This window comes from Hylobates moloch, unplaced genomic scaffold (assembly GCF_009828535.3).
Source record: "Hylobates moloch isolate HMO894 unplaced genomic scaffold, HMol_V3 SCAFFOLD_12, whole genome shotgun sequence".
Lineage (NCBI taxonomy): Eukaryota > Metazoa > Chordata > Mammalia > Primates > Hylobatidae > Hylobates > Hylobates moloch.
This window is the reverse complement of record NW_026652287.1, coordinates 55,028,481-55,048,977: the sequence shown is the minus strand read 5'-3', so window position 1 is coordinate 55,048,977 and position 20,497 is coordinate 55,028,481. Positions and strand designations below refer to the sequence as shown.

The following is a 20,497-nucleotide window of genomic DNA, read 5'->3' as shown; positions in this document are numbered from 1 at the left end:
GGCACGATCTTTGCTCACTGCAACCTCTGCCTCCTGGGTTCAAGTAATTCTCCTACCTCAGCCTTGTGAGTAGCTGAGACTACAGGCATGTGTCAATATGCCTGGCTAATTTTTTGTATTTTTAGTGGAGACAGTGTTTCACCATTTTGGCCAGTCTGGTCTCTAACTCCTGACCTCAGGTGATCTGCCTGCCTTGGCCTCCCAAAGTGCTAGGATTATAGGCAGGAGCCACCGTGCCCAAACCCCTAAGTGTATTTCAACATACCATAAGTGTACTTTGACTCTCAGGAATTATGTGTATAGTACCTTTGTCCCTAGAATTTCTCACCAAAATATTATATAAGTTCATAGCGGACTCCTGGCTAATCTCTATTCCAGACCCTGAAACTGCAGCATAACCTGATCTCTTCATCAGCCTGGGCTTGTGAACCACCAATAGTAATCTCATCTGCCTGCATGGACACAGGAATATGTCAGAATATAGCCCTGCCTGGGTTAGTATCAGTAGCATAAACCAGTCTTCCCAGCTACCAGGCACTGTCCCCTACTAATGAGTTATTGATGGAACCTTTCCCTCTTCCGTCTTTCACTTCCCCACAAACACTTTTTGATTTGCAGAGTGTGCCCAAGGCCAGCCCTCAGGTTCCTGAATCTAGCACCTACTAGAATTCAGATGTCTATGAGTTCAAGATTATGGCCCTAGACCTGGATGTTGCAAAAAAAGATACAAATTACAAATACAGGCTTCACCCTTCTTGAAAATAAGGGCAGAGATTTTTCTCTTTTCTTAAATCATTTTCTTTACAAAACTTTTGTACGTAAACTCTTTTCCTGCCTACTTGAAATATATACAAATTATTCTAACTGCTAAGTAGGCCTTTTGTATTTTTGACTCAAGACTGTTTTTCTCTAGGACCTCAGAATTATTAATATTAATATATATATTTTTTGAGATGGAGTCTCGCTCTGTTTCCCAGGCTGGAATGCAGTGGCATGATCTCGGCTCACTGCAACCTCTGCCTCCCAGGTTCAAGCAATTATCCACCTCAGCCTCCTGAGTAGCTGGGACTACAGGCGCCCACCACCACGCCTGGCTAATTTTTGTATTTTTAGTAGAGACGGGGTTTCACCATATTGACCAGGCCAGTCTCGAATTTCTGACCTTGTGATCTGCCCACTTCAGCTTCCCAAAGTTCTGGGATTACAGGCGTGAGCCACTGCACTCAGCTGACCTCGGATTTATTTATTTATTTATTTATTTATTTATTTATTCATTCATTCATTCATTTTGGGGGGGATGGAGTTTCACTCTTGTCCCCCAGGCTGGAGTACAATGGCACGTTCTCGGCTCACTGCAACCTCCACCTCCCGGGTTCAAGTGATTCTCCTGCCTCAGCCTCCCAAGTAGCTGGGATTACAGGCATGAGCCACCACACCCAGCCTCTTTTTTTAACTTTTATTATTATTGTTCAATAGAGGTCTCGTCCACCACATTGCCCCCAAGATAGTCTCCAAATCCTGGGCTCCAGATATCCTCTCACCTTGGCCTCCCAAAGTGCTGGGATTACAGGCATGAGCCATCTTGCATGATCTGGCAATATTTTTGATGTGTTGATTCTTTCCAGTTCAGATGCATAATCTCGTCCCTAAACATTCCTGCTGGTGTGATTATGACATATCACTACCCAGCACCGGAGTGATTTGATGCTCCTTCCTGGGCCCAGGCCACAAATGGGATTGTGACATATCCCTGGACCCAGCACCAAGGTGGTGTGACCATTCTACTGCCTTGGCACTGTCCACAGAGGACATTGTGACATATCACTGGATTTGTACCCAGGTGGTGTGAGTCTTCTCTCCTGCCTTGTCTCTTCCACATGGGGCATTGTGTCATATCGCTGAGCCCCGCACCCAGGTTATGTGACTCTTTTGCCTGTGCCCTGCCCATGTGGGCCATTGTGACATATTGCTAGGTCACACACCCAGGTGAGGTAACTATACTGCCTAGGCCCTGCCTACAGAGGACATTGTGACATCCCTGCACCCATCACACAGGTAATGTGACTCTCTTCTCCTACCTGGCTCCTGCTCACAGAAGGGATTGTGACATATCACTGGGCTTGGCACCTAGCCGACATAACTCTCCTCCTTATCCTAGGTTCTGCCTGCAGGGGATACTGTGACATGTCACTGGGTCTAATACTAAACTGACATTACTCTTTGGCCTTGCCACTGCCCTCAGAAGGCGTGGTGATGTATTGCTGGGCCCAGAAGCAATGTGATGTGAGTCTCCTTCCTGACCCTTCCTCCAAGGGTCCTTGGAGTCCTCCAAGGGACTCCAAGATACATCTCTGGGTCCTTTACTATTTTATGTGACTCTTCTCTCTACCTGGATGTTGCCCAAAAAGGGATTGTGACATAACTTTGGGCCCAGAACCGAGGTATTGTGACTCTCCTCTCCTGCCTATGCCTTGCCCACAGAGGAGAGAGTGACTTATTACTGAGTTCAGCACACAGGTGATGTGATTCTTCTTCCAGCTCACGGAAGTCATTGTGACATATATCTGGGCCCATCACTGACATTATGTGACTCTTCTTCCTGGGAGCTGTCCACAGTGGGGAGTGTGACATTGCTTGGCCCCTCACTCGCATAATTTGACTCTCTTCTTATTCCTGGGCCCCATTCACTGGGATGATTTTGATATATAGTTGGGCCCGGCTCCAAGGTTATGTGACTCTACAGTTCTTCCTGAGCCCTACCCACAGTGGGAATTGTGTCATATGTCCGAGACCCTCAGTTAGGTGATGTGAATCTTTTGTTTGGGCCCTCTTCTCAGGGTGTTGTGATACATAGCTGGGCCCAGCATCTGGGTGATGTGACTCTTCTCTATTGTTTGGTCTCTGCCCTAAAAATGATTGTGATGTATCACTGGGTCAATAACCTAGATGAGGTGACTCCTCCCCAGCCTGGGACCTGCACACATTGTGTGTTGACACATCACTGACTCCACTTCCTAGATAATGCAACTCTCCTGCATGGGCCCTGCCCATAGGGGTGTTATAAGCTATCATTTTATTAATCACCTAGGTGATGTGACACTCCTCTTCTGCCTGGGCCCTGCCAAAAATGTTTGTTACATATCACTGAGCCCAGCACCTAAGTGATGTGACTCTTCTCTCATGCATGGGCCCTGTCAACTAGGGAGTTTGTTACATATAGCTGAACCCAGCCCTTAGGTCATGTGATTTTTTTTTTCCAGAGCCCTACCCACGTAAGGCATTTTGACATGTTTTTGAGCCCAGAGGTATTATAACATATCTTTCCTTTTTATTTTTTTGAGACAGAGTCTCGCTCTGTTGCCAGGCTGGAGTGCAGTGGCGTGATCTCAGCTCACTACAACCTGCACCTCCCGGGTTCAAGCAATTCTCCTGCCTCAGCCTCCCCGGTAGCTGGGACTACAGGTGCCCATCACCACGCCCAGCAGATTTTTGTATTTGTAGTAGAGACGGGGTTTCACCATGTTGGCCAGGATGGTGTTGATCTCTTGACCTTGTGGTCCACCTGCCTCGGCCTCCCAAAGTGCTGGGATTACAGGCATGAGCCACCATGCCCGGCCATAACATATCTTTTCATTCATCACCTAGGTAATGTAATTGTCGTCTGCCTAGGCCCTGCCAAAAAGGGGTATTGTGGCGTTTCACCGGACCCAGCACATAAGTGACGTGACTCTCCTGTTTTGCCTGGGCCTCCCATATTTTGGTTATTGTAAAATATCATTAGGCCCAACACCTATAGGATAGCATGTTTCTGCCTGGGCTCTGCCCACAGGGACCTTGTGACATGTATCTGCATCCATGACCTAGAAGATATGACATTTTATAATTGCTTGCACCCTCCCCTTCACAGGAAGGATTGTGACATATCCCTGGAACCAGACATCAAGGTGATGTGGCTCTTCTGCCTGTGTCTTGCCCCCAGGGAACATTGTGACATAGTGCTGAGCTCAGCACCCAGGTGACGTGAGTCTGTTGCCTGTGCTGTGCTTTCAGGAGAGAATTGTAACATATCCCTGGCTGAGCACCCATGTGATGTGACACTCCTGCTTGGCTCCCTTCCTCTGGGAAGATTGTGAGATATCCTTGGCTGAAGTCCAGGTGATGTGACTCTCCTGCTAGCTCCCTACCTAATTTTGACATCTACTGTGGTCAGCTTACAAACGTGATGATGGCTTTCATTCATCAAATCAGCTATTAGAAAAAATACTGTCTTTCATAGCTTGACTTAGAAAAATGAGCAACATCCTGGGTCTTCTCTTTGTATGAAGGTCATATAGGATTGCCACAATCCCACCTATCATGTAATGCCTTCAAGTGTTAGAGAGAGTGTTATCACAGGGCACAGCACGTAGGTGAGATTTTGTTTCTTATATGCGCACCTCACCAGCCATTAGGATTATCACCCTCACACATGGAAAGAGCCCACTGCTGAGGTCTTGAATTTCCCATGCAAACACAGTCCACAGTTGGAATTGTGACTGTCATATGTGAGGATCCAGCCACTGTTGGAATGATGACACATTTCTAAACCCAGAACATAAGCAATGAGGACTCTACTATCTGGTTCCAGCCAATAGGAGAGATGCTGACTCTAATATCTGGGCATAGGGCCACAGGTATGGTTGTGGTTGCCTACAAAGATGAAGATCTGGCCAGACACGGTGGCTCACGCCTGTAACCCCAGCACTTTGGGAGGCCAAGGCAGGTGGATCACAAGGTCAGGAGTTCAAGACATCTTGGCCAATATGGTGAAACCCTGTCTCTGCTAAAAATACAAAAATTAGCCAGGCATGGTGGTGGGTGCCTGTAATCCCATCTACTCGGGAGGCTGAGGCAGGAGAATTGCTTTAACCCACCAGGCAGAGGTTGCAGTGAGCTGAGATCATGCCACTGCACACCAGCCTGGGCAACAGAGCAAGACTCCATCTTGATGGGGAGAAAAAGATTCTCTCTTGGGGAAACAAAGATGAAGATCTCAGAGTGAATCGTTTCTCATTAATATTGTATAAAACCTTTGAGTAGTATAGAGAGTATACTAACAAGGCCCAGCTCACAGGGAAAATTGTGACACACCCACACACAGTATACATTGTCATTTTCCCACATGAACACAGCCCACTTTTGAGGTTCTGAATCTCACACCTATAGGCAGTAAACGTCAGAAACTTGACTCTCAGATGTGGATCCAGTCCACAGATGAGCTGGTGACACTCAGAGCAAGATTCAGCACACCTATGAGGCTGTGACTTCACTAATTAGACAGCCTGCAGGAGGAGTTGAGGCTCTCATGCACAAATTTAGTCAACCATTGCGATTGTAACTCCTGTTCTTAGATACAATATATAGGAAGTGTTAACCTCCTGTACCTAATACCGGGACATGTGTGGGATTGTTAATTTCATCCCTGAGCCGTCCTGCAGGTTTAATTGTGACATTTTTCTCTGTTCATCAGATAAGTGATCTGACTCTTGTGTGGTCCAGCCCACAGATGGGATAGTGACATATTGCTGAACCCAGAACTGAGGGTATACGACCCTATTCTGTGTTAGTGCTGCTTGCAGGGGACATTGTGGCACTTGCTGGGCCTTGTGCTTAGGTGATGTGAGTCTCCTCTCCTGCTTGGCACTGCCCACACGGGGCGTTGTGACATATCTCTGGATGCCACACCCAGGTTATGTGACTCTCATGTCTGTTTCCTGACCGCATAAGAAATTGTAAAATACTGCTGGGTCCAACACCCTGGTAATTTAACTCTACTGCCTGGGTTCTCCCATCAAGGGGCATAGTGACATATCTTTCCACCCATCACCCAGGTGATGTGACTGTCTTCTGCCTGGTTTCTCCAAAAACTAGCGATTGTGACATATCACTTGGCCCACTACCAAACAAGGGTGACTTTTCTTTTCATCATAAGTTTTGCTTGAATAGGAGATTGGGACATATTGTGGGGCTCAACACCAATGTGACATTATTGTTTTGCTTGGCCTAGACCTCAAAAGGCATTGTGACATATTTCTGGGCCCAGTAACAAGGTGATGTGAGTCTCCTATATGAAGCCTGACAACAAAGCATTGTGAATACCTTTGGGAAAATCAACTATTTGTTGTGACTCTCTTTCTATATCAAGGCTTTGATTATATAAAGAAGAGTTTGTGACATATTTTTTGGTCCAGAAATCAGGTGATGTGTTTCTCCTGCCTGGGCTTTGCTTACAGGGAGCATTGTGACATATCACTGAGCCCGGCACCCACATGATGTGACTCTACTGCCTCTGCCCTTCTTTATTTTCTTTTTCTTTTCTTTTTTTGGGGGGTGGAGGGAGATGGAATTTTGCTCTTGTGGCCCAGGCTGGAGTGCAGTTGCGTGATCTCAGCTCACTGCTACCTCTGCTTCCTGGGTTCAAGCGATTCTCCTGCCACAGCTTCCCAAATAGTTGGGATTACAGGCATGCACCATCACACCCAGCTAATTTTTTGTATCTTTAGTAGAGATGGGGTTTCACCATGTTGGCCAGGCTGGTCTCGAACTACTGACCTCAGGTAATCTGCCCACCTCAGCCTCTCAAAGTGCTGGGATTACAGGCATGAGCCACTGTGACCAGCTACAATTTCTTCTTAAAAGAAGGGCAGGCCTTGCAAGGTGGCTCGTGCGTGTAATCCCAACACTTTGGGAGGCCAAGGTGGGCAGACCATGAGGTCTGGAGATTGAGATCATCCTGGCTAAAACAGTGAAACTCCGTCTCTACTAAAAATACAAAAAATTAGCTGGGCATGGTGGCACGTGCCTGTAGTCCCAGCTACTCAGGAGGCTGAGGCAGGAAAATCGCTTGAATCTGGGAGGTGGAGTTTGCAGTGAGCCGAGACCTCACCACCACACTCCAGCCTGGGTGACAAAGTGAGACTCCGTCTAAAAAAAGGCAGAAGGCTGGGTGCAGTGGCTCATGCCTGTGATCCCAGGACTGTGGGAGGCCAAAGCGGGTGGATCACCTGAGGTGATTATCACACATAGCCTAACCGCTAGGTTATGTTACTCTCCTTTTTTCTTGAACCCTTCCCACAGTGGGCATTGTGACATGTCTCTTGGCTGCTAACCTAAGTGATGTGACTCTCCTGCCTGGGCCCTCCCTCAAGGGGTACTATGACATATTGCTGGACTAAGAACCTAGGTGATGTGACTCTCTACTACCAGAAAAAGATTTTTATATATCACTGGGCCAGTATCCTAGGTGATGTTACTCTTCTCCTGCCTTGGCCCTGCATACATTATGTATTGTGACACATCACTGGGGCCAGCACCTAGGTGAAGTGACGCTCCTGCATGGGCTTAGCCCACAGGGGTATGATGACATATCTTTTCATTTATCACTCAGGTAATGTGACTCTCCATTTATGCCTGTGCCTTGACAAAACAGGGATTGTGACATATCTCTGGACCCAGCACCTACATAATGTGACTCACCTCTATTGTCAGGTCATGGCATATTGTGAGTATTGTGATATATCTCTGGGCCCAACACCTAGGGGATGAGAGGATTCTGCCTGCACCTTGCCCACAGGAGGATTGGTGGCATGTCTCTGCCTTCATTACCTAGAAAGACATGACTCTCCTCTTTTACCTGCATTCTTCCCACAGAGAAGATTGTGACATATCACTGGGCCCAGCAATTAGAAGGTGTTTCTCTCCCACCTGAACCTTTCTCTCAGGAAAATTGTGACATATCCTCGGACTTAGCACCCAGGTAATGGGTCTTTGCCACCTATGGCCTGCCTACACAGGCCATTGTGAAGTATAGCTGCTTTCAATACCCAGGTGATGTAACCGTTCTTCCAGGGCACTGCCTTCCAGGAAAATTGTGATATATCTCTGTGTGTATCACCTAGGTGATGTGAATCTTTTCACCGGCCTGATCCCTGCTCACTGAGGGATAACGATATGTATTGCTGGTTTCAGCACTGAGCTGATGTGACTCTTCTCTTCTGCAAGAAAACTGACGTATTACTGGCCCCAACGCCAAGGTTATTTTGCCTGGCCCTGCCCTCAAAAGACATTGTGACATATTGCAGTGCCCTACATGAATGTAATTTGTCTCCTGCTCAGACCCTGCCAACTTGGGGCATTGTGGCATATTTCTTGGCCCATCAACGATTTGATGTGACTCTTCTTTCTTACCTGGGCTTTGCCCATAGTAGAGATTGTGACATATCTCTGGGCCAAGCACCTAGATGATGTGACTCTCCCCTCCTGCCTGGGCCATGCCCACAGAAAATAGAGTGACTTATTGCTACACCCAACACACAGGTGATTTCTTCCTTCTGCATGATCTCTGTTTACGTGGACTATTGTGACATATCCCTGGTCCCATCACCTAAATGGTATGACTCTTCTCTTCCTGGGAACTGTCCATAGTGTGGATTGTTACATATGACTTGGTTCAGGATTTACATGATGTGACTTTCTTCTTGTGCCCTGTCCACAAGGATGATTATGTCATATAGGTTTACCTAGCTGCTAGGTTATGTGATTCTCCTATTTTTCTTGAGTCCTACTCACAGAGGTTATTGTGACATATCTATTACCCCTTTAGGAAATTTGACTCTCTTGCCTTGGTCCTCCCCTCAGTGATTATTGTGACACACACACACCCCCCCCACACACACACATATATATATTCTAGATAGAGTCTCACTCTATTGCCCAGGCTGGAATGAAGTGGCATGGTCTCGGCTCACTGGAACCTCTGCCTCCCGTGTTCAAGTGATTCTCCTCTCTCAGCCTCCCAGGTAGGTGGGATTACAGGCATGTGCCACCATGCCTGGCTGTCTTTTTATTTTATTTTATTTTTGCGGGGGTCTGTCCTGCAGACCCTGACCCAACGATGGATGAATAACGTACACTGACACAGATATTATGCTTGTCAGACCAGCTGAGGGTCTAGGCCACTTACAGACTCCAAGGAGAGTGCTATAAAGAGTTGCAGCTGTGGCCCTGACTCACTGGCCCTGCTAGCATTTATTCAGCACATATTAAATGACAAAGGCTTTAAGTCAACACCATTAGAGGGTAATCAATCTGGTTGCCCTCCCCACACCCTGAGAGAGCTATCCTGCTCATGAACTATCAAAGGTTAGTTTTAGAACCACATGAGTAAACAAGTTATTTAGATAAACTACATTTCTATGTATCTATGCCCTAAGCTTTTAAGAGAATTCAGCTGCCTTCAGCCCAACATTTTATGCAATCCCCCAGGTCTTCCACAAGGGTTTGTGATTATTTCCTATAATTTTATAATTTCTCCCACCATCCTGACTGAATCCCCCACAACTCCTCCTTTTCTGTTCTTTGCATCAGGTCCTGTTGACTGAAGAGTATAGATGTGTGAAGCAATAGGTCTGTCAGGAGAAGTGGTCATTGCTCTTATTCCAACTTTGCATCCTAGAATTAGCAAATAACATAAGACAATCATGAGTATAATTAGCAACATTCTTTTCCAGTGAGTGACCTGTAGTTTTATTTGACACTTCAGTTCTATGTGTGCTGTTACTAAGGAGCCCTACTAGGGGTAAATCTATCCCTCTTAGCCAAGCACTTATATTATTAAAGGCTGGGAAGGGGGTGTCTGTCCAGGTGACAGGGGAAAAAAAGGTGGGTCCAAGTATGAGCCTAATAGAGTGTAGCAGGTACAGGTTGCCAACAAAGCAAGAGTATAAAAAGGATCAATACCCTCTGTGAGTTGCAATGTACAACAGAAAGCATAGCAAGGAACAAATTATCTGGAGTAATTGGTGTCTGTGTCTGGAACAAGATTCGTTCAGCCTCCTGAGTTGTCCTCTTCAGCATCCCCCAGGTCTGGGGCTTGTGTCATCTGTGGAAGCTGCATTGCTTGGGGCTGCAGGTCCTGTAAGGTCAGTTTCTTCATTTCTCGTATGGGGTTGGGTCCTAGGCATGCCATGGTATGGTTTGATGCATCGTGCTGGAATCCAAAGAGGACCTGAGGGGGTGTGAACACAAGCATATCCTCTTCCCCACATTAGCAAAAACTGCAGGTTTTATGTCTTGAGAGGTTTTAGCAAAGTGCTTTTCTACAGGTGATTGAAATTTATCATCTAAATTTAGAAAATTAAGGGTCAATAAGGCTTGTGCCAATAGCGTTGCAGGGTCTTTGCCCATACTCCCCGTTTTTTGTTTTTTGAGCATACTTTTAAGAGTGGAATGGGCACATTCTACTATGGCCTGTCCTTGAGGGTTATATGGGATGCTTGTGGAATGTTGGATATTCCATGTGTGACAAAATTGTTGAAATTGTGAGCTGGCATAAGCTGGACTATTATCAGTTTTAGTTGTTGTGGGCCGCCCCATAAACACAAAAGTTAAAAGATGTTTAATGACATATTGAGTGGACTTTCCAGGAAGGGCTTGTGCACTAATTAGATGAGTGTTTGTATCAGTGGATACATGTACATATCTAAGTTTTCTAAATTGAGGGATGTGTGTTACATCTGTTTGCTATAACTGATTAGGTTCTAGTCCTTTAGGGTTAACACCTGTTGAAGGAGGGGACGTGCCTCTGAGCTGGCAATCTAGGCATTGCAGGATAATTTGTTTAGCCAGCCTCTGGGTAAGTTGAAATTATTCAGATAAGTTTCTCTAATTTTGGTGGAAGAATTGATGTGATTTGGTGGCTTGGTTAAGCAGTGATTTTATAACCGCAAGGTCTGCTTGATTATTGCCATAAGCTAATGGGCCAGGCAGTGAGCTGTGGGCTGGAATGTGTGTAATAATAATAGGGTGTGTACATTGATCTAGCAATTGCTGAAGTTAGAGAAAAAGAGCAAACAGGGCGGACTCTAGAGTGGACTTAATCAGGGCTGTCTCAAAATTCTGCAATAAATAGAGTAAGCAGAGTCACTCACAATATTGATGGGCTGAGTGGAAAAAGTTTCCAAGGCCAATATCAGGGCCCCAATCTCAGCTCTCTGAGTGCAAGTAAACCCAGATTGAGTGAGTGAATTTTATGGTCTCCACCACACTGCCACTTTTCTATGTTTACCTGAACCATCAGTAAACAGTGTTAAAGCATTTGGTATGGGGAAGTGAACTATTTTTGTAGGCAAAATCACAGGAGTACAAGATAAGAAATGAAGGAGTTTATTAGCAGGAAGGACATGCTCTATTTGTCCTGTGTAATCAGGACATTTATTTGCAGATCGATAGATACTGGCAATACTGCTTTGAATTGCCTTTTACTTAAAGGAATCCTGATGATATCAGAATCATAATCTAGCAACTGACTGCATTGTTTTTGGCCTGAATAGATGAGTTTACTGAGTAATTGTATATAGGGAAAGAGTGCTTTAGTCCCAGTATGTGAGCAAAATACCTATTCTAGGAAGCACGGTTCTGGGGTTATCTGTCCTATTAACCCTGTAGGGGAGTGTTTTACTGAATTGAGTAGCCTGGATATATGCAATCTAGCTGCCTCTGAGAGATGGATTGTTCTATTTCCTCGATTTCCCCTGTTTGCTGCAGGGGTTAAATATTTGGGATAATCTAGGTCTGTATTGCCCTTTAAGATAGAAAACAGGTTTTGTAACTTATCAGTAGGAATCCCCAAAGTGGGATAGAGCCAGTTAATATTGACCAGTAAATTCTGATAATCATTTAATGTATGTAAGTTGCCTACTATTTAGTTTAACTTTTTGAGGTCTTACTGACTGGGTAGTTAGTATGTACCCAAGATATTTCCAAGGAGAGGACTGCTTAGCATTCCTTGAGGAGTCACTTTCCAATAAAATCAACAAGCTGGGCTTTCATTATTGATAGCTGGTATTGTAAACACAAATTTTTCTTTGTCCTGTTCTGCTAGGGGAATCATATGAAAACAGTCTTTTCAGTCAATTATGATTATAGGCCAATCTTGAGGAATTGCCATGGAGGAAGGCAACCCCTGCTGAAGGGGTCCCATAGGTTGCAAATTGGCATTAATAGCACATAGGTCATGTAAAAGCCTCCATTTACCTGACTTTTTGGGGATGACAAAAATAGGGAAATTCCAAGGACTATTAGGTGGTTCTACATGCCCAGCTTTTATTTGCTTTTCAAGTAATTCATGAGCCATTTGTAATTTCTCTCCCTTCAGAGGCTACTGTTTTACTTAAATTGGAATTGGTGAGAGTCACATTAGGGGTAAGAGAGAGATAAAAACAGTGGCCATTATTAGAAAGAGGTCTTTTAAATTCTTAAATTTTACTTAAATCTTAGCAGAGAATTATAATCTGGGATGTCACTTGTGTCATGCAAGTCCGTGTGAAGAGATGACCAAACAGGCTTTGTGTGAACAATAAAGCTTTTTAATCACCTGGGTGCAGGCAGACTGAGTCTGAAAAAGGAGTCAGCAAAGGGAGATAGGGGTGGGGCAATTTTATAGGATTTGGGTAGGTAGTGGAAAATTACAGTCAAGGGGGGTTTTTCTCTTGCAGGCAGAGGCGGGGGTCACAAGGTGCTCAGTGGGGAGGTTCTGAGACTCATTGTCCAGGAGAAGGAATTTCACAAGGTCAATTGACCAGTTAGGGTGGGGCAGGAACAAATCACAATGGTGGAATATCATCAGTTAAGGCAGGAATTGGCTATTTTCATTTCTTTTGTGGTTCTTTAGTTGCTTCAGGCCATCTGGATGTATATGTATGTGCAGGCTTGGGCTCAGAGACCTGACATTCCTGTCTTCTTATAATTAATAGAAGCAAAACAAAATAGTGCTGAAGTGTTGGGGCAGAGAAAATTTTGGGGCAGGGTATGGAGAGATAATGGGCGATATTTCTCAGGGCTGCTTCAAGTAGTATTAGGGGTGGCTTGGGAACATAGAGTGGGAGAGATCAAACTGAAGAAAGATTTTGGGGTAAGGGGTTATATTGTGGGGTTGTTAGAAGGAGCATTTGTCATATAGAATGATTGGTGATGGCCTTGATGTGGTTTTGTATGAATTGAGAAACTAAACAGAAGACACAAGGTCCAAATAAGAGAAGGAAAAATACAGGTATTAAAGGACTAAGAATTGGGAGGACCCAGGATATCCAAATAGAGAGTGCCCAAGGGGGTCCAGTGTAATTATTTGCTTGGTTGGCGAGTTTTGGGGCTCTATTCCTTGAGATTTTTTTATGTTGTCATACACCAGGCCAGATTGATTTAGGTCAAAACAACAGCCTTCATTTAAAAATATAGAGTCCTCCTTTTTCAGCAGCAGTTCAGGGCCCATTTCTGTCTTCTTATATTAATAAGAAAAATAAAACAAAATAGTCGTGAAGTGTTTGGTGTCATGAGGGGAAGAGGAAGCTGTTCAGTCCTATTTGCAAAATGTTTTTTGGGAGTAAAGAAAACTAGTGTACATGTGCTTGTCCAATTAATAGGTAGACACATGTAAGTGGAGGAGTGACAGAGGAAGAAGAGACCTTTGTAAAGCAAAACTGGAAATGTAAAGTGAAAAGATGAGAATGAGAAAAACTGACCATGAGGGACAGAAGTTGGAATGCTAGCTGCTTCTTTAGCTACCTTATCAGCATAAGCATTGCCCTGAGCAGTGGGATCTGATGCCTTTTGATGGCTCTTGCAGTGAACTACCCTAGCTTCCTTGGAAGTAGAGCAGCTTTAAGAAGAGTTTTTATTAAGGAGGGATTAATGATGGGGGACCCCTATGTAGTGAGGAAACCTCTTTCTGCCCATATAACAGCATGGTGGTAAAGGATGTGGAAGGCATACTTGGAATCAGTACAGATATTGACAGGTAGTCCCTTTGCAAGAATGACGGCTTAAGGCAATGAGTTCTGCTTGTTGAGAGGTAGTGGAAGGGGGCAGGGCTGTAGCCTAATGAGTTCTGCTTGTTGAGAGGTAGTGGAAGGGGGCAGGGCTGTAGCCTCAATGATAGATGTGGAAGACACTATAGCATAACCTGCCTTTGCCAGTGATTGGCAATTGGACCTGGAAGAACTACCATCAATAAACCAAGTGTGGTTTGTGTGGGGAACAAGAAAGAGGGAAATAGATATTGAAAGCTATGGGAACAGTAGAGAGTAAGTGGGGCATAGCTTGTGACTTTGAGGGCATCTAAAAGTATTAAAGAAGTGGCAGCTGCTGCACGTAGACATGAGGGCCACCCCCAAATTGTGAGGTCAAGTTGTTTTGACAGAAAGGCAACAGGTCATGGGCCTGGCTCCTGTGTGAGGACTCCAGCAGCACAGCCTTGTATTTCAGCTGTGTGTAAGGAAAAAGGATGGGACAAGTTGGGGAGTGCTAGTGTAGGAGCTGTCTCCAGGGCCTTTTTGAGAAATTGAAAAGATGAATGGGGAAAAGACTTATGGTCTATGGGATCAGTTAAGTTACCCTTTGTGAGTTTGTAAAGTGGTTTGGTTAGGATAGCAAAACCTGGTATCTAGAGTCAGAAATAACCAACAATGCCTAAGAAGGAAAGGAGTTGTTTGGTGGTGGGGATTGGGGTCTGGAAGATTAACTGAACATGGTCTACAGGAAGGCACGTGTATGTAGATGGAAGATTATACTGAGTTAGGTAATGCTAGGGGAAGAAATTTGTGTCTTGGAGGGGGATACTCGGTATCCCTTTGAGTAGAGATGTTGAAGAAGCAGAATAGTGTCCTGCTGGGAAGATTGGTAAGAGGGGCTACAAAGAAGATCATCAAAATATTGAATAAGGTGGAAGGCAGATGAGCAAACAGAAAGCAGATAATGAGAAAGGGTCTGGCCAAAGTAGTGTGGGCTCTCCCTGAAGCCTTGGGACAGAACAGTCCAGGTGAGTTGCTGAGACTGATGAGTGTCAGGGTCAGTCCAAGTGAAAGCGAAAAGAGGCTGGGATGAAGGGCATGAAGGAATAGTAAAGAAAGCATCTTTGAGATACAGAATAATGAGTTGTGGAGGGAGGTAATGAGGATAGGAGAGTATATGAGTTTGGCACCATGGGGTGGATAGGCAAGAAAATTTGGTTGACAAGGTGAAGATCCTGGACCAGCCTGTAAGACTTGTCTGGTTTTTGGACAGGTGGGATAGGAGAGTTTTAAGGAGGGTTTGTAGACTTTAAAAGGCCATGCTGTAACAGGCAAGTGATAACAGGCTTTAGTCCCCTTAAAGCCTGTTGTGGGATGGGATACTGGCATTTAGTGGGGTAAGGGTGATTAGGTTTTAATCGGAGGGTAAGGGGTGCATGATTGATCACCAAGGAGGGAGTAGAGGTATCCCATACTTGTGGATTAAGGTAGGGAGACACAAGGGGAGAATGCAAAGAAGGCTTTGAACTGGGGAAAAGGGTGGCAATGAGGTGTGGCTGTAGCCCAGGAATAGTCAGGGAAGCAGAAAATTTAGTTAAAATGTCTTGACCTAATAAGGGAGCTGGGCAGGTGGGGATAACTAAAAAAGAGTGTATAAAAGAATGTCCAAGTTGGTACAAGATTTGGGGAGTTTAAAGAGGTTTAGAAGCCTGGCCATCAATACCCCCAACAGTTATGGAGGCAAAGGAAACAGACTCTTGAATGTGGAGTGGGTAGCCTCCATATTGATTAAGAAGGGGATGGACTTACCTTCCACTATAAGAGGTTACTCACAGCGTCTGTGATGGTCCAGGAGGCTTCTGAGGTGATTGGGCAGCATCAGTCTTCAGCCACTAAGCCAAGAAGATCTGGGAAGGAGTCAGTCGCAGAGCCTTGGGCTAGAATTCCAGGGGCTCTGGGAGTGGCTGCCAGGTGAGTCGGACAGTCAAACTCCCAGTGGGGTCCTGCACAGGTGGGACATGGCTTGGGAGGAATCTCAGGCTGTGGGCATTCCCTGGCCTAGTGGCCAGATTTCTGGCAATTGGAGCAAGATCCTGGGGTAGGAGGTCCCGGAGGAACACCTGGCCCCTGCAGTTTGTTTTGAAGTTCTTGTGTGCTGGAGATGTGGCTGGGGTTTCTCTCACAACAGAGGCAAGTAATTGCAACTCAGAAATACATTGCCGCTTGGCTGCCTCTTCCCTATTACTGTACACCTTGAAGGCAAGGTTAATTAATTCCTGTTGTGGAGTTTTAGGGCTGGAATCTAATTTTGGGGGCTTTTTTTATGTCAGGAGCGGATTGGGTAACAAAATGCATACTGAGAATAAGATGGCCTTCTGGCCCCTCTGGGTCTACGGCGGTAAAGCATGTAAGGGTTGTTGCCAAACGGGCCATGAACTGGGCTGGGTTTTTATATTTGATGTAAAAGAGCCTAAATGCTAACTGATTTGGGAGAGGTCGGATAAAGAAAAAGGAGCATTAACCTTGACTATGCCTTTAGCTCCAGCCACCTCTTTAAGAGGAAATTTTTGGGCAGGTGGAGGAGAGCTAATTGTAGAACAAAGTTGTAAGCTGGACCAAGTGTGAGAAGGGGAGGTCACAGAAGGATTATAGGGTGGGGGAACAGAGGCTGAGGAAGAACTGGGACCTGGCTGGTCCTGGTGAGGAGCAGTCTGGGGAGGAGAGGAGAGGTCAGATGGGTCCTTAGAAAAGGAAGATTTAAAGGACTCAGAACTTGGGGTGGAGACTGAAGGAACAGACAGGAGAGAAAGTAGAAAGATTTGGGATGAGTCACATTGGGAGCAGAGACTAGGGAGGGACCGATGTGTAAAAGAATGCCTGAACGTCTAGAACCTCAGACCACTTGCACATTTTTGACAAAAATCATCCAGGTCTTGTAAGATGGAGAAATCAAAAGTGTCATTTTCTAGCCATTTGGAACCATTGTCGAGTTTGTATTGGGGCCAAGCAGTGTTGCGGAAGAAAATAAGGCATTTAGGTTTTAGGTCAGGTGTGAGTTGAAAAGGTTTTAAGTTCTTGAGAACATAGGCTAAGGGAGAAGAAGGGGGAATGGAGGGTGGAAGGTTGCCCATAGTGAAGTTTGAAGAGAAGGGTAGAGATGTGGAGAAGGGTGTGGGGTGAGCAGCCCTGGGCTGTAATATGGGTGAGCAGCCAAAGCAGGCATCCCTGCAATTGTCTTGCCAGCAAGGGAATGTGGGTGAATGACCAAGTTAGGCATCCCTGCAGTGATCAGACACCAATGGAATGTGGGTGATCAGGGCAGGCATCCCCATGATGGTCAGACACCAATGGAATGTGGGTGATTAATCAGGGCAGGCATCCACACGATGATCAGACACCAAGGGAAGACTGTCTTCCTGAGTCCGTGACTGGTGCCAGAGTTTTGGGTTCATGGATAAAATGTGTCTCCTTTGTCTCTACTAGAGATGAAAAAGAACTGGAATTGGAAGGACAAGGAGATTGAAGGGTAGTGAGAGAGCCTGGAGAAGAGAGTGAAAAGACTGCTTACCCGATTCGAAATTGGTGAGATATTCCTTGGGCTGGTTGGACTGAGGACCCAAGGTTGTAGGTGGATCTCCTCATGGAGTGAGGGTGAGGACAGGGGACCAGTCTCCCAAAGGAGTCCCCCGTCCTGGGTCTTCAGCACCAAATGTCATGCACGTCCGTGTGAAGAGATGACCAAACAAGCTTTGTGTGAGCAATAAACTTTTTAATCACCTGGGTGCAGGCAGACTGAGTCCGAAAAAGGAGTCAGCAAAGGGAGATAGGGATGGGGCAGTTTTATAGGATTAGGGTAAGTAGTGGAAAATTACAGTCAAAGGGAGTTTTTCTCTTGCAGGCAGAGGTGGGGGTTACAACGTGCTTAGTGGGGAGGTTCTGAGACTCATTGTCCAGGACAAGGAATTTCACAAGGTCAATTGACCAGTTAGGGTGGGGCAGGAATAAATCACAATGGTGGAATGTCATTAGTTAAGGCAGGAACTGACTATTTTCACTTCTTTTGTGGTTCTTTAGTTGCTTCAGGCCATGTGGATGTATACATGCAGGCTTGGGCTCAGAGGCCTGATAGCTTGTATACAAGAAACACATGAAATTTTGCCGTGGGCTGCCCGTGGAGTCGGAGGGCAGTAGCACGGGTCCTGGGGTGGCTGTCGTGTTGCACTTGCCTAGGCACTACTTTTTGCCTGTGCCGCTTTTTGCTTGTGCTGCTCCCTTTCCCCACCACCAGGCTGCTGCTGGCTCGGCAGACCTTGCCTTCCACCCCTCCTTAGCAGGCCAGATCTGGCACGCTGGGCCTGGCTCCCCATCCTCGCCACCACACAGGCTGCTTTTGGGAGCATTTGCTGGCTCCGTGTCTGCGAGCTTCCCTGCTGCCGAACCTTTTCTTCTGCCTACTGCCTGCTTGGCTGCACAGCTCTGGCCTCTAATGCCTTTTCTCAATTCTTTTTTTTTTTTTTTTTTTTTGAGACAGAGTCTCACTCTGTCACCAGGCTTGGCCGGGTTGAAGTGCAATGGTGCAATCTTGGTTCACTGCAACCTCTGCCTCCCGGGTTTTCAAGTGATTCTCCTGCCTCAGCCTCCTGAGTATCTGGGATTATAGGCATGCGCCACCAATTTCTAATTTTTTGTATTTTTAGTAGACACAGGGTTTCATCATGTTGGCCAGGATGGTCTCAATCTCTTGACCTCATGATCTGCCTGCCTCAGCCTCTCAAAATGCAGGGATTACAGGCATGAGCCACCATGCCTGGCCTCTCAACTCTTTATGTAAGTGGTTGCCTCATTGATTTTGCATTACAGGGCAGGCTAAGAGCTCCCGTTCTAAAGCTACTTGCTTAAGACAGGGTTGCATTGCTGTAGTGTATCCCTCATCTTTTTTCCTATTTATTTGAGGAGGAGACTTAGGCAAAACCTCTGTTTCTTCTTTGTTATTTTGGGGCTGAGGAAGAAGGAGGTGGTAAGGCGGGTGACAATTCCTATTCCTCCTTTTTCCCCTTTTTAGGCTCTTCTGTGTGTAATGGCACCAAGGCCACCCTCACAAGAGTCCATAATATTAAAGATGATACTGGGACCCATTACCCTTGCACATGGTGTTGCTTAAGATTTCTCCCCACTTGTTCCCAGAGCTCTATGTCTAGTGTGCCTTCTTTTGGGAACCATGGGTTATGGGTTGCAACAGTTTGCATTAGGTCCCTTAATTGAGCCTTCAAAACTGAGGCTCCACTAGCTTTAAGCAGCTATTTCAATGCTTTTATATACTGTTTCTGTTGGCTGATAACTGTTGTCCCATGATGAAACCTCAGCCTGAACAATCCCCACCGAACTTGGAAATCTCATGTGGGCACCAATGACTTACTGATTACTCACTGACTGTGCAGTTCCTTTTTTACTGTTGTTTGGGGGTCCGTTGTGCTCCCTGCACAGCATTCCTCACATGGAGCACCAGCTTCGGGTGTTTGTCCTGCAGACCCTGACCCAATGACAGATGAATAATGTACACTGACACAGATATTGTGCTTGTCAGATCAGCTGAGGGTCCGGGCCACTTACAGACTCCAAGGAGAGTGCTGTAAAGAGTTGCAGCCACGGCCCTGACTCACTGGCTCTGCTGGCATTTATTCAGCACACATTAAATGACAAAGGCTTTGAGTCAACACCATTAGAGGGTAATCAACCTGGTCGCCTTCCCCTCTAAAAGAGCCATCCTGCCCATGAACTATTTAAAGATTAGTTTTAGGACCACATGAGTGAACAAGTTATTTAGGTAAACTACTCTACATTCCTATGTATATATGCCCTGAACTTTTAAGAGAATTCAGCTGCCTTCAGCCACTTTATGCAAATCCCCAGGCCTTCCAGGAGGGTTTGTGTTTATTTCCTATAATTTTACAATTTCTCCCACCATCCCGACTGAACCCCCACATAGTTTTAGTTAGAGATAGGGTTTTACCATGTTGGCCAGGCTGATCTCGAACTCCTGACCTTAGGTTATCCACCTGCCTCCACCTCCCCAAGTGCTGGGATTACAGGCATGAGCCACTATGCCTGGCTGACATATTTTTTGACTCAGCACCTAGGTGTTGTCGCTCTTCTCCACTGCTTGGACTCTCAGGAAGATATTGCAATGTGTCACTGTGCCTGACACCTAGATGATGATACTCTCTTCTCCTGCGTGGGCACTGCATAAATTGTATATTTTGACATATCACTGGGTTCAGCAAATAGCTGGTGCAACTGTCCTGCATTTTCTCTGTACGTGAGGGTATTAGGACATATATGTTCATTCATCACCTATGTAATGTGACTGCTCTCTTCTCCCTGGTCCTTGCCAAAAGGCAAGGTTGTGACATATCACTGGAACAAGAACTTAGGTCATGTGACTCTTCTGTTCTGCCTGAGAACTGCATAATTAGTACTATGACATTTTACTGAGCCAGACTCCTAAAATGGGAGGCTACTGCCTCACTACTGGTTAGGGCTGCAAAGCAGGTTAGACTATGTTTTGTTTCTTTTTTTTTTTCTTTGAGACAGAGTCTTGCTGTGTCACCCAAGCTGGAGTGCAGTGGTGCAATCTCAGCTCACTGCAACCTCCACCTCACAGGTTCAAGCAATTC

General features: G+C 45.7%; 1 protein-coding gene across 4 annotated transcripts in view; it reads left to right on the top strand.

Annotated features, from left to right (window-relative positions):
- Window positions 1-2,202: 2,202 nt before the first annotated feature.
- The window catches only part of LOC116478762 (zinc finger protein 91-like), a 166,798-nt gene continuing 148,503 nt past the window's right edge, over window positions 2,203-20,497 (top strand). For all 4 annotated transcript variants that reach the window (XR_009209049.1, XR_009209048.1, XR_009209050.1 and 1 more), the window contains exons 1-2: window positions 2,203-2,283; window positions 17,307-17,405. The gene's annotated coding sequence lies outside the window, so the exon portion shown is untranslated. The remainder of the gene's footprint in view (window positions 2,284-17,306; window positions 17,406-20,497) is intronic.